Source organism: Aethalodelphis obliquidens, unplaced genomic scaffold (assembly GCF_003676395.1).
Source record: "Aethalodelphis obliquidens isolate GAN/ISIS:26980383/991018 unplaced genomic scaffold, ASM367639v1 scaffold47, whole genome shotgun sequence".
NCBI classification, from domain to species: Eukaryota; Metazoa; Chordata; class Mammalia; order Artiodactyla; family Delphinidae; genus Aethalodelphis; species Aethalodelphis obliquidens.
In genome coordinates this window covers 1,096,573-1,109,821 of record NW_020837991.1, presented here as the reverse complement: position 1 = coordinate 1,109,821, position 13,249 = coordinate 1,096,573, and positions in this window count along the sequence as shown.

Below are 13,249 nucleotides of genomic sequence, written 5' to 3'. Positions count from 1 at the left end.
CTTAGCTGTGTTTCTGATCTGTGGTGTGAGGTAGGCAGGATTGGAGCACTCCCACTGGGAGAGAAGCCACTGAGTTTTCCTCGGCTGGAGCTCTTCACCTGTGAATGTGCTGTTGTATCCCCTTTCACCTGTTGTGCAGGCTCACAAAGTACACAGGTGTTGGCACTGCTCTCGGTTCCACCTTAACTGTGGGTATGCCAGCAATTGGCCCTGATGACTCTCAGGCATTGTTTTCACCAGGCCACTGGCAGATCCACTGAGGTAAGGTCCCAGAACTGCAGCAGCAAGCACGTGGACCTGCTGTGGGAGCTATGGAGGCAGCTCAGACTCTGGCCTGGCCCAACTACTGTGTGTACGTGCTCACAAAGTCCACAGCTGCTAAAGCCAGACCCGTCCCAGCTTCAGGAGCACTTGTCCTTTCGATGTTTTGCAGGTGCTGAATTTAAGAAGCTGTCAGCATAGGTGTAACTCCGTGGTTTGTGCAGTCACAAGGAGAGATTTCCTCTCTTCCTCCTCAGTCACGTGGCCCCTGGGGCTCAGCTGTGCTTTCAGCCCCACCTCTGCGCGTGTTCCCCCCACTGGAGTCTGCTCAGGAGCACAGGAGCCTGCCAGGCAGGAAGGAGCCAAGATGGTGATCAGGGTAAGCAGGCTGCCAGATGGGAGGGTGCTGGGTAGCAATTGGGGCATGCAAGCCCATCAGGCAGCAATCAGGGCGAGCAGGTTGCTCAGGTCAGAGTTGGGGGAGGTGGAGGAGGTGATGGCAGGGGCACTCAAGCTGGCTCCGGTGGGAACCCTCCCTAGTGCCTGTAGAGGTGGGGACTGGCACATGGGCAGAGAGGCTGCAATGGTGGCCCCAGCCCCTGTGCATCACACAACAGCGGTGTTTCACTTCTGTGGGAACTTGTCACTCCTGTCCCCTTAGGCTATCTTCTCACAGCCAACAGCAGGCCCCTCCCCAGGTCTGCTTTTCACACCCCGCATTCCAGCCCCCAGCCCCCATGTGCACTGGTGGACACCTTCTCAGGCTGGGGTGAACAAGGCTGTGGTAAGGACTATCTGTCTAGGTCTCACTCTGTCCTGCCTGCCACAGACTGGCCACTGGGCTCTCCTCTGAGCCCCTAAAACTCCCCTTCTGTCCCAGTAGTTCTATCCACCAGTGAGGGGGCCTCCCCAGATGCGGGAACCTCTCCTCACTCTCAGCTCCCTGCCAGGGATGCAAGTCCCATCCTGCCTCCTCTCCTCTTCCTTTTCCTTTCTTTCTTTCATGCTACCTGGCTACATGGGGATCCCGTTTGTCCTTTTAGGTGTCCGAGGTCCTCTCCTCTGCCAGTGTTCAGCAGGTGGTCCGAGAGAATTGCTCCATTTGTAGATGTATTCTTTATGCATTTGTAGGGAGAGATGAACTCCATGTCCTCCTACTGCTCTGCCATCTTGGAAAGTCAAGGCTAGCAGATCTAACATTCCTAATAGGTATTAATTTCCAAACCTTAGGCAAATATATTTTTTCTATATACAGTTTCTTCTTCTGTGAATAATAATTCCGATCAAATATATCCAATACATGACTGCCTACTGTATTAATCAGCTACACCTGTGTAACAAACAATTTCAGAGATTAGTGGCTGAAAACAATCATTTATTAGGTCATGATTCTGGGGGTCAGCATTTGGGGCTGGGCTGGACTTAGCTAGACAGTTCGTTGCTGGTCTACTCATGTGACCATAATCAGCTAGAAAGATGGTGTCTGGTTGGTCTAGAATGGCCTCAGACACATGTCTGAAATTTGGTCCTGGCTAACTGAGAATGAGTGGGTCCCAGATTTCCAGCAGGCCAGCTCAGGCTTACTCACATGGCGGTAGTTGCAAGCTTCCCAAGAGTGGCAAGCAGGGATCTTCCCCCATGCACAAGCTCTTGTCATGTCTCTTCCTACATGACTGCGAATGCTCCATTGAACAAAGCAAGTCACATGGCCACGCCCAGGGTCAGTGTGAGAAGAAACTATACAAGGAGTGATGAGAAAAACCTGGGAGCTGTCACAGCAACAAATTGTGATAGTAGCCTCCTCCTACTTCCTTGACAACAACGCAGATTTGCTGAGGTACCAATGGCCCTGGCCCTGGTCCTTCCCCAGCCACAGAGACACACATTTCCACTCCCCTGGAAAACGATTGGTTTAAGAACTGGCCACTGAGACAGGATGAGAAGTTAACTAGAGAGGGGACCCCTGGGAAAGTTTCTTTCTACAACAAAAGATGCATCAGAAGAAACAGGAATTCTTTGTGCAAGAATGCTTGAACTTCTGTGGCTATGAAAAAATCACAGACCAGCCAACCAGCCAAACTGTGGTTGAAACTGAGCAGGACACTGTGGGGTCTTCCTGGGGAAAGAAGTAAGACCTTCTCCACCTTTGGTTTGTAGAGAAGCTTTAGCTTCCTAGGCCTTTCCCAAACTCCAAAGAGAAAATATAATCAAAGAAGTTAGAAAATGCAGAAACAAAGGAAAAAAATCAAGCAAGACAAAATAATAATAGTTTAGCCATTAAACAAAGTCAAGGTCATGTAGTTCCTCCTCAAGGGCTATGGATAATATTCTGAGTCATATCCTTGAGTTGTTTTACAGATGCTAAAACCCTCATCAGGTGGAAGAAGTTAACTGTATGCTCACCACAAGCAAGTAGACCCCAGAGGGGTTGTAATCAGAAAGTTGATGATGTTAACTCCTGAAATACCTCCCTGTTACCTCACCACCAACAAATCAGAAGAAATCTACAAGCTGATCACACACCCCTTGACCCTCTCCCTTACCTTGCCTTTAAAAACTTTTCCCTGAAAGCCTTCAAGGAGTTCAGGTCTTTTGAGGGTAAGATGCCCGTTCTCCTTGCTTGGCCCCATGTTGAGCACCTTGTAATAAATGCTGTCCTTTCTTTCACCACAACCTATGTCAGTAGATTGGCTTTATTGCACACAGGCAAGCAGACCCGAATTTGGTTTGGTAACATGGTCAAGCGACTGATTAACCATCCCGGAACTGCCTGTTTCTTGTTATGGGAAATAGCATGTGCCCTTACCATTTTAGCCACTTCAAGTTGGGTATTCTGTTATTTAGAGTGTTTTTTCCCATTTTCAGAGAAAATTTATCTCAGTGAGGTAGACATTGAGCCAGAGTTCTATTCTTTTTCAGTAATCTAATGAAAGCTGGAGAAAACTGTGTAGTTAAAACTTAGTTCTCTTGATTAGGAATAAAGGATAATGCATCAACTGAGTGCAAAAAGGAACAGGGTCAATAGCACCATACGTAAAGTAAAAATGACAAAAGAGTGACTTACCGTTCACTAACTTGTTGACTTAGCTGTGGCAAGCCTCTTTTCTGTTAAGCATTTTGTATTAGTCAGAGGGTGAGTGAGAGTTGGCGAGAGACATGTGAAAGGATGATGTATGTGTGTGTGTGTGTGTTGGGGGGTGGTTGGCTTCAGTGCTGGGCCCTGCTACTGTGAACTGTGCATCAACCAGCTCTTCTCACCAACCAGCACTTTGGAAACACCCAAACCTTGGAGTCATCTCGGACTCTTCTCTTTCTCGTTACCCCACATCCAATCTGGTGGCACATACCATGGATTCTACCTTGAGAATCTGTGCAGAATCTACCCCCTCTTCAGAGCCTCCTCCACTGCTCCCTTGGCCTGAGGAAGGCAGCAGCACCTTCCATCACCTGGGTAATGCGCCAGCCCTCCTCAGGCTCCTGCTCTCACCCTGACTCCACCCTGTAGACTGATCCCCACACAGTGGCCAGATTATTCATTTCAGAATATGAGACACATTATATTTCTCTTCAACTCAAATCTCTCCTGTGGGTCCCAACTGTCTAGCAGTAGAGGCCAAAGCCCTCCAGTAGCCTTCAATGCCCACCATCATGTGCCTGTGCCTCCTCTCAGAATTCACCTTCACCAGGCCTGTCCCTCAAACATGCAGAGAACTTTCCCACCAGGGCTTTTGCACTTGTTCTTTCCACCTGAGACACTTCTCCCCAGATGTCCGTGGAATTGCTGCTTTGACCCTCTGAGTATTTGCTCAAACATCACTGTTAGAGAGGCCCTCCCAGAGCAAGCTTCCACCTTGCTGCCACTGCCCAGCCCATCTCACCCTGTCTCCTTCAACCAGGTTTATTTTTCCCCTGAGTGCTCTCATGAGCTGAAATGTGTGTATGTAGCTGTTTGTTTGTTTATGTGTCCCTCCCTCTAGAAGGCACTCTCCACAACGTTCTCTGTATATCCCTTCCACATAGCACGGAGCCTGCTACAGAATGTGCACTCAAGCCACAATGATTAATTCATACTAATTGGATGAGTGAGGGCTGTGTTCTCCAAGGTCTTTCTGACACCATCAAGTGGGGGTGGAGGGGTCATAGAGCTCCCCAATTTATCTTTTAGATGTTGGGTGGCCAATTTAAATTTTTATTTGATAAAAATGGCTTTCCTACTAAAAGATTTGAAAGTGTCTATTTTACACTATTCCATGGGTGGAAAAAGTGGTTCACTGGGGAGGTAAGTGATTGTGTGAGGGAGAAGGGAATTTTCACTATTCACTTTACACACTTCTATTGTGTAATTTAAAAAATGAACATATATTATTTTAATTAAAAAATGAAAGGTTTTTCTTTAAAAATAGTGCAGTGATGTGGAAGAGTGGAATGCAAATCTCACAGGCCTGTCTCTTACCACTGGGACCAGTATACTTCAGATCAGGCCTCTTCACCTCTTCTCTCTCACTTCTTGTGAGACCTGAGCATTTCTTTACACCAAGCTACACACTGTGTTGTGGATTTCAAATGTACAAGTTATCATATCTTTCTCATTATAAAAATATCCGTGTACCTCACAGCACAGTTGGAGGAGAATAGTCAAAGGACAGATATGCCTTCCTACAAAGACTAGCACTGCTAACACTGTTATGCACTTTTTCTATTTTGGTTCACATTACCAAGTTTTTATTTGTTTTAGGTAGTTGGATCATACACTTGCATCTAGGTCCAAGTTTATGTCCTTATATTTTAACAACTTTCTGCCATATTGAAGTCCTAACTTTCAGCGTCTCTTGAAAGAATTAAAATAAGCCAATTCTCATGCCTCTTTGCTCTTGTTTCAGAAAAGGTCTTTTGCTTCAGAAAGATGAGTCTGACACATCCTGAGGCCACAGTGTGCCCTGCCTGGCTACAGCGGGCCCACTGTGGTTCCTGGCAGCACAATTAGTGCTCTGACACTTTCACAAAGCTTGGAAAGACTTCTGATAAATTTACTATTAAAGCTTGGAATAACTCCAGTACAACTAGCCTATTACTCTTGAAAATTATATAGTTTCCTTCTATCCACTGGATCAATTTTCAGAAATTAAAGAAAAGATGGTGAGCGTTAATTTAATTTGTGTCTTGACATTGGCAGGAGGTCAACGGGAACATAGAATTCACCCCTACCTCCACCCCCCTGATCTGGCAGTAAGGAGGTGGCACCACTGGAGTGCTGTCAGGAGGCCAACTAAAACACAAAACGTAAAAAGTCTCAGAGTCTCATAACATAATACCCACAATGTCCAGATTTCAATGAAAAGTCACTAGTCATTCCAAAAACTATGAAAATCTCAACCTGAATGAGAAAGGACAACAAATGCCAATACCAAGATGACATAGATTTTAGAATTATCTGACAAGGATATAAAAGGAGTCATAAAAATATTTCAAGGAGAAGTTATCAACATGATTGACATAAATAAAAAAATGGAAAATCAGTTATAAAGAAGAACCAAAGGAAAATTTTAGAATTGAAAAATACAATAACCAAAATAAAAGGCTCAATAGATGGGCTTAATATTGGACTAGAGATGATAGAGGAAAGAATCAGTGAGCTTGAAGATAGAACAGTAGAAATTCCCCAATCTGGCCAATAGAAAATAGAGTGGAAAAAAAGTGAACAGGGCCTCAGGGACCTGTGAGACCATGACCAAAGATCTAACATTCATGTCGTTGGACTTGTAGAAAGAGAGGACAAAGAGAGTGAGGCTGAAAAAGGACTCCAAGGAATAATGGCTGATCTTCAACAAAGGAGGCAAGAAAATACAATGGAGAAAAGACAGTCTCTTCATTAAGTGGTGTTGGGAAAGCTGGACAGTCTCAGGTAAATCAATGAAGTTAGAACACTCCCTCACACCATACACAAAAATAAACTCAAAATGACTTAAAGACAAATATAAGACGTGACACCATAAAACTCCTAGAAGAAAACATAGGCAAAACATTCTCTGACATAAATCATAGCAACGTTTTCTTAGGTCAGTCTCCCAAGGCAAAAGAAATAAAAGCAAACCTAAACAAATGGGACCTAATCAAACTTATAAGCTTCTGCACAGCAAAGGAAACCATAAACAAAATGAAAAGACAACCTATGGACCGGGAGAAAATATTTGCAAATGATGTGACTGACAAGGGCTTAATCTCCAAAATATAAAAACAGTCCATACAACTCAATATTTAAAAAACAAACAACCCAATCAAAAAATGAGCAGAAGACCTGAATAGACATTTCTCCAAAGAAGACACAGATGGCCAACCGGCATGAGAAAAGATGCTCAACATTGCTAATTATTAGAGAAATGCAAATCAAAACTACAATGAGGTATCACTTCACAGTCAGATGGCCATAATTAAAAAGTCAACAAGTAAATGCTGGTGTGGGTGTGGGTGGTTGGCACAGAGGAGGAAGGCGAGCCTTCCTTACTGCACACGCAGGCTGCTCCAAGCAGCCATACTCCATCATTTACGTGCTGTCTCTGGCTGCTCCAGCACGACCGACTGCCCAGAGTTGGGTAACTGAGACAGAGATGGGACGGATCACTCTCTTCACTTTGAACAGCTGTCTGGTGCACTCAAAATTACATCAACTCGGTTATAACTAGACATCTGTCCCTGTGCCATGTACTGTGACATTATATTTACTTTTATTATTGATACTTGCCTATCATGTCAAAACAAAGAAAAGTGGACTTCATGTTTTATTTTTAAGGCATATTGAAGCGTGGATTATTTTGTTATCCAATTAAATGGCAAAACATTGTGTTTATTACGCAACAGCAACTGCACTAAAAATTTTAATAAAATAAGTGTTGACCTTACCAGACTAAGCACTCACCACAACATTCCCAACTTCCAGGAAGATAATGACCAGAAAAATTGGAAAATTTTAATGAAATAGTTCATCATAGCAGAATTTCTTCACAAAAATAAAAATGAGGCTGCAACTAAAGTGAGTTTCCAAGTGTTGGACAGCAAAAGTCATTTACTGATGGTGAGTTAATTAAACTGATTTATTGCAGTAGCTGAAAATAAACTTTTTTAAGACTATTGATCCTTCAGCTGTAACAGTTTCTTGAAGAGTTGACATTGGGAGCAACAATAACAGACAATTAAAAAAAGGCAAATGTTTTCCAGTGGTATTCTTTGGCCCTTGCTAAGACTAATGGTGTTGCTTGATAAGCCTGGTGCTGTTTATTTGAGAAACCAATACTGAGTTTGAAGCGCCTGAAGAATTAGGCTGTAACTAGTGTGTGTGTGTGGAGCAGGGACATTTTCAAAGAGGTTCAGAAAACAAAAATTCAGTACAACCTGATGGAAACTGTTAAGATGTTTTACAGTTGATGATGGTAAAAAAAACACTTGTGGAGTAGAAAAAGGCTTAGTTGGACAAATTTACAAAGCTTCTGAAAATGTAAACGCTTTAAAGCAAATGGTTGTTCATTTTATTATTCAACAGCAGGTACTTTGCAGAAAATATTGGAATCTATCATGTGTTATTAACCAGTAGAAGCTGAATATCCTATTTTGCTCAACCACATAGCAATTCAATAGATGAGCAGTTGTAAAGCGTTATTGCAATATTTTTTGAGCTCAAGACTGAAATGGAATTTTTTCTGAATAAGAAGAATCACCCTCAGTCACTATTATAAAACACTGGTTGAATTAAGAAATTAGCTTTGCCTACAGATTTGATGTTTCTTATGAAATCAACCTAAAACTATAGGGCAAAATAGAGCTTATGTGTGAAACTTATACTGTAGTAAAGTCAATTAGACAACAGCTAATGTTTAAATCACAAGTAAAGGCAAGTTGCTTTACATACCTCCTGCGCTGTCAAAAATTAAAACCCGTACAAATTTGTGTGGGCATATGTTCTGAGCTGAAACTACAGTTCTAACAAGGTTTTTTTGGACTTCAGTGAAAGTGCAAAGGAAATGTCCTTATTTCAAAGTCCATTTACCTGTGCAAATAGAGGGGCGTAACTTTTGATTGGAAGTGATTAATCTGCAGTGTCATGCTAAAATATCAAAAGGACAGGCTAAAATATCAAGAGGAGAATCTAGCAGAATTCTATAAAGCCCTTCCAAGTGATAAGTACTCTCAATACCATATCTTTAGGGATCAGTATTTGTCAGTACTTACCTGTGTGAAAAAAAACATTTTCAGAGGTAAAATATGTAAAATCTCATTACGGGTCAGCAGTAACAGATGAACACTTGCAATCAATTTTGATGATAGGAAACAGTAACTCTGAACCCCAGCTAAGCAAAATGTTATCCCCCAAATACTTCCATTCTTTTTGCTAGTGTTCCTGTATCACAAAACATCATGCTAAGTTATATTTCAAATTTTGTCAATAAAATCTGGTGCGAATTTGTCTTCTCTCTTGTCATGTAAGTATATACTTAATATCTTCGATTTTTGCCTCTTGGTCTGTCAAGCTTAAAAAAGATTTACTACCTAGCTCTTTATAAAAAGTGTTTGCAGACTCCCGGAGAGGAGATTTTGGTCTCTGTCTAAAGGAGCTTACCATCTAATTTGAGACAGACCAGACAATTGCCCATGAAATCACAAACAACCCCAGTGTCTTCCTTTTCTTTATTCTTAAATTTAAAATATTCTTTGGAAGTACAGAAAAGCTAAGGAATCTTGACCACCCACCTTTCTGCGCATACAGTCCCTTTTCCAGAGGTCACCCAGAGGTCATCCTGCTTCCTCCCTTTCTCCCCTACAGTCTAGTCTCACTCAGCAACCAAAGTGATCCTGTTAACAAGTAGGGTAGTTTAAGACCCCTCTGCCCTCAGACCTGCAGCGGCTGCCCATCTTATTCCTGTTGAAGCCACAACCCCATGGTGTCCCTGCCAGGCCTCAGGAGCCCACATGCCCACCGCATCCCCAATCCATCCCCACCTGCATGAAGTCAGCCACCCTGGCCTTTGCTTTTCCTTGGCACACTCCTTTCTTATGGCCTTTGCATGGGCTATTTTCTCTGCCTGGTGTCAGATTGCCTGATTTAGCAAACAAAAATACAAGATGCCCAGTTAAGTTTTCATTTCAGATAAACAAATAATGTTGATATAACTATGTCTAAATACTGCATGGGACATACGTACATGAAAAAATTACTCATTGCTTACTTGAAGTTCAAATGTGACTGTGTATCCTGTATTTTGCCTGCCAGCACTGTCTGGAATGCTCGTAACTTCTATCAAGTCTCTGCTCAGAGTGGTCTCCTTCCAAGTGAGGCCCACCCTTAGTGCCCCATTAAATTTGCCACTCAGGTCATCCCCTACCATACCCAATTCCCTTACCTTACACTAATTTTTTCCTTATAACATTCATCACCTTCTAACACACCAGATAATTCATTTGTCATGTTTATTGTTTATTTTTATCTCCTCTCATTCAAGTGTAAGCTATACCTGGGCAGGGATTTGGGGGTTTTGCAGGAGACAAAACACTAATCTATCCCAGTACCTAAAAGAGAACCTGGCACATGAGAGTGCTCAAGAAATATTTGTTGGAAGATGGATGAGTGAGAGTCCTCTGAGCAGCAATTGGATGTCCACAGGCCACAGTTCCACTTTGAACTTATTTATGCTTTTTCAAGCTTTTTTTTCCTGCCCATTCATCCAAGCTAGCAGGCTGGTGTCACCCCCAAATTCTCCCTCTCTCTTATGGTGCTCTATTCCTCTCTCCAAAATTATTTGGTGTCCACATCCCACTCTAGTTCCTCCGCATTACTCCTCATCTGTCACCTGCTCACGCCCTGTGGTCCCACCTTGCTCTTTAGGTGTTGCCTGTTACTTGACAGTCTCAAGTCTCCTTGCCACTCATCTATCCGCATCTGATCCCTTCCTCACACTACTTCTCAATCTTTTTAAAATGCAGAATAGTGAGAAATGACACAGAAACCACAATTTGTAAGACTAACTCTGTGAGTCTCCAAACTGATAATCTGTCTCAAACCACGACATGCAAGTAAAATGCTATTGTTTTCTTTTCTCTCTTTCTTTAAGTTGTCTCTCATGGGCTGTGAAAATGCCTTAAAAGGATTTGAATTTTAACAATTTCTCATTGACCAGAGTGGAAAAACAAACATAGACTTTGGAGTTCTAGACTTTGGAGTCTTACCAGGGTAAAATTCTGACTTTTGCTGTATGCTATTTATTGAGATGCTATAGTACAGTATAGTAGGTGGTGGCATCAGAATCACTAGGGGGGTTGTTAAAATACAGCCCCTGATTCAGGAGATCCGGTGTGGCCCAACAATTTGTAAGTTTCCCGGGGATGCTGGCACTGCTTGTCCAGGGATTTTCTTTGAGAACCACCACTGTAAAGGCTAATAACATGAACTCTGGAGTCAAACAGATCTGTCTCTCAGCTCTGGTATCTCTATTGACTCTGCGACCTTCAGCAAGAGGCAAAATTATGCCTCGGTTTTAATTGTCAACATAGATAATAATAGTATATACCTCATGTATTGCTTTAGAAGTGCTGGTTCTTATGACTGCAACTATTGTTGTGTTGTTATTATTATTATTAGATAAGTTGCTCAACCTCTTTGAGTGTCATTCTCCACATGTAAAATAGAGGTAGTATAGGTTATTCCACAAAGCTGCTGTAAGGATTAAATGATGTAACTTCAATGTTAAGGCATTTGATGGACATTTGCTGTCTACATAAATGGAGGTCCTAGTTCATAGCAGGCCCTCATTACATCAGGTCCTTTCCCTGGTTTTCCTTTCAAACAGCCTTGGAATATACAACAAATTAGTCATGTCCATAGCTTTGAAACATTTGTCTCCAAAGTCCAGGAAAAGAAAAGGATGGATAACATTTCTCTGCCTTGTACTCATATGGGAAGGAACTTATTTAGACACCCACAACTGGACTTCCCTGGTGGTGCAGTGGTTAAGAATCCGTCTGCCAATGCAGGGGACACGGGCTTGAGCTGTGGTCCGGGAAGATCCCACATGTCGCGGAGCAACTAAGCCTGTGTGCCACAACTACTGAGCCTGAGTGCCACAACTACTGAAACCTGTGTGCCTAGAGCCCGTGCTCTGCAACAAGAGAAGCCACTGCAATGAGAAGCCCGCGCGCTGGCAACGAAGAGTAGCCACTGCTAGCCGCAACTAGAGAAAGCCCGTGTGCAGCAAGGAAGACCCAATGCAGCCAAAATACATTAATTAATTAATTAATTAATCAATCAATCAATTAAAAAAATATATAGACACCCACAACCATCTCACCAAGACCCAGGATCAAGGTAAGTGCCTTCCATTAGCACCACCATTTCCACTAGAGGCACAAATTAATGTCTCCAAGTACAATTTTTCTTTTCAAAAAATTATTTTTGCACCACATATTTGTGTAGAGTTGTTTACAATCAACATGTCTTATCAATTCACCTTTCTCAATACCCTTCACATTCATGTACTTCTTGCCATCCTCTTCCTCGACATTATCCCAAGCCACCATCAGCCTTGCTTAGAAAACTGCAAAGTCTCCCATCTGGCGTCCCTGGCATGATTTGCTTTCATCCACTCCATTTCTTCTATGTACTGCTGCTTGAGTGAACTTAAAACACAAATTTCATCACATCATTTCCCTTCCTCAAATCCTCTAAATTGCCTTCCAGAGTCCCAGAGCATTTCTTAACACAAATAACAATCTTCTTTTTCCTCTTCCTTTTCTCAGTTCCCATGTTCCCTCCTAATTATTGGCCATAATGATCTTTCAGTTCCTCTAATATTCCTCAATGGTAATTTGCTGAATGAATAAACATAGGACAAACCTTTATCACAATTAAGCGATTTTAATCACAAAATTGCTTTAGTAGTATCCTTTGCGATATAGAGGAAAAAATCATTAATAACCCCACTACCTTAATATATTGTCAGCATTTTTATGTATCTGTGTAATCACAGTATAAACCTTTGCCATAATTTTTCCTGAAATAAACATCTATTCCATATCCAGCGAGCATAAAATCATCCTGTTGTTTCTGTGGTAAATTTTCTTAGATGTCACAGTATTACCTCCTCATTTTTTCCATGAGACTTACTAAGTTTTGTCACTAGTAATCATATAATTATCACTTATAAGCTGTTCTTCCATTTGTATTTTTAAAATCTCTTTATTATATAATATGTAGAGACATACACACATACATACACACACACACATATATTATATACCACTCCATAAAAGTATAGAAATTATAGAAACATATAGATGCGACAGTAAAATTTACCCTTAATTGCACTACTCAGAAATAACCACAGTGATCACTTTGAAATATATTTCCTACCCTTTAAGAATTCTGCTTTAAGTAGGTGGCCTAAGACTTTTATACATCATATTATATCATAAGTATCTCTTTTGTAATTAAAAATAATCCTGTGGATGACTTTTAACTGATTTGGTATTATTTTATGGTGCAGAGGCTCCAGGTTTATTAACCATTAACTATTCCCGGCAGTCAGGTGTGTAGTTGATTCCAATGTTTCTGGTGAACCAGGACTAGTTCATAGAGGTGAAATTATTAGATCAATGGGAATGAAAAAGTAAAATGTTTTTGTTATAAATTGTCATTCCAAAAGATGTAACCCATTTATACTCCCACAAAAAAACATATAGATGTGGGCTGTCCCATCTAAACTACAGACATGTCAAGGAGCTTTTTTGCAGCCCCAAATGCCATTGTACAAACATGAGGTGGTTCATGATGGAAGGCACTTATTTAAATACTCTCTTTTCCACAACTAGCACATGTGGCAAGGAACTGACGTTTCTGGCAATAGCCAAAGAACCTGGGTGAGTGATATGAGGAGTGGTAAGATAAACTGAACTAACTAAACTACATCTGGACCCCAAGACCCAGAAACTGTGAGATAATACATGGGTG